Source organism: Wolffia australiana, chromosome 19 (assembly GCF_029677425.1).
Source record: "Wolffia australiana isolate 7733 chromosome 19, ASM2967742v1".
Taxonomy (NCBI): domain Eukaryota; kingdom Viridiplantae; phylum Streptophyta; class Magnoliopsida; order Alismatales; family Araceae; genus Wolffia; species Wolffia australiana.
In genome coordinates, this window is record NC_135853.1 from 8757414 (window position 1) to 8758678 (window position 1265).

At 41.7% G+C, this 1265-nt stretch overlaps 1 non-coding gene across 1 annotated transcript; it reads left to right on the top strand.

Annotated features, from left to right (window-relative positions):
- Positions 1–530: 530 nt before the first annotated feature.
- Positions 531–639, top strand: LOC144715948 (small nucleolar RNA R71). The gene has a single exon (XR_013584777.1). It is a non-coding gene; the product is annotated as a small nucleolar RNA R71 (small nucleolar RNA).
- Positions 640–1265: the final 626 nt, after the last annotated feature.

The window sequence follows — 1265 nt, forward strand, 5'->3', positions numbered from 1 at the left end:
TAGGCTGAAACTGCTGCTTTTGCTGAAATTGAGGCTGAAATGCAGGCTTGTTGCTTTGGTGGAAGCTCTCTCCACCTTGGAAACTATTCTTCTTTTGGCCAGCCCATGTTTGTTGTTGCTGGTTGAATGCTTTCACCTCCTCCTCCATGGACTGGCAAGCTCCATCTTCATGCTCTCTACTGAAACAGAGAGAGCAAATTTTAGCTTTAATGATTGGAGAGTTGTTGAGGATGACGTTTCTCAAAGTAGAGGTGAGCTCCTCCAATTTCTGGTTTGTCTCCTTGAGGCCTGCTTGAAGCTCCACCTCCTTTGCGTTGACCTGCAGAACTCCTGCCCTCTTTGGCTGCATATTTCTTCCATTCTGGTTTGCTCCAATTTCCTGCAGATCAGTTTCTACAACTCTCTCCAAAATGTCAAAGACCTCATCCTCATATGCAGTGTAAAATGTCCCACCGGTGGCTAAATTCACCTTATTTTTCATGAAGTCTGAGAGAGATTCATAAACAATTTGGGCTAGTTGGCAGTTTTCAATTCCATGATGAGGGCACTTCCTCATCAAGTCATCGAACCTCTCCCAGGCCTCACTAAATGCTTCACCTTCATGGGGATGGAAATTATGAATTTCTCTTCTATAAAAATGAATTTTGGAGAGAGGGTAAAATTTCTGCAAAAATTTTCCCTGCATCTCATCCCAAGAATTAAAAGTGATTCCTAAGTTACGATACCAAGAGAAAGCTCTATCTTTTAAGGTTAGAGGGAAATATTTCATTTTCAGAATTTCTGTAGACAATCCTGGGACATTTTAGGAAGAGCACCTAATGTGAAAATCATCTAAAAATTCTAAAGGGTTTTGTGCAGAATGTCCATTAAATTCAGGTAAAGACTGTATGAGAGCAGTGTCATACCTGAACATTATACCTTCACCTATGTTAAGATTTACGTCAGTTTGTCTCGAACTTCTGGAGGGTGTTGATCTGTCCAGCATGGTTCTTCTTCTCTCATGCTGTTGACGTCCTTCTGCCATGTTTTATTGCTGATTTTCCCGTTGTGTGACTGTAGATTCTGGAGTGGAGTCTCGCGCAGCGTTCTCTGTAGATCTCTCACCGGCTTTGGACCTTGTCACTACCATAGACTTCAGAAGAATGTTAGAATGACAATAAGCTGAGGATTTTCAAGTCCTTCAGCTTTAGGAGAATGAATCAACAATAAATGAAAAGAAAAGAAAAAATTACTATTGTAAAACCGTGCTCCCCGGCAACGGCGCC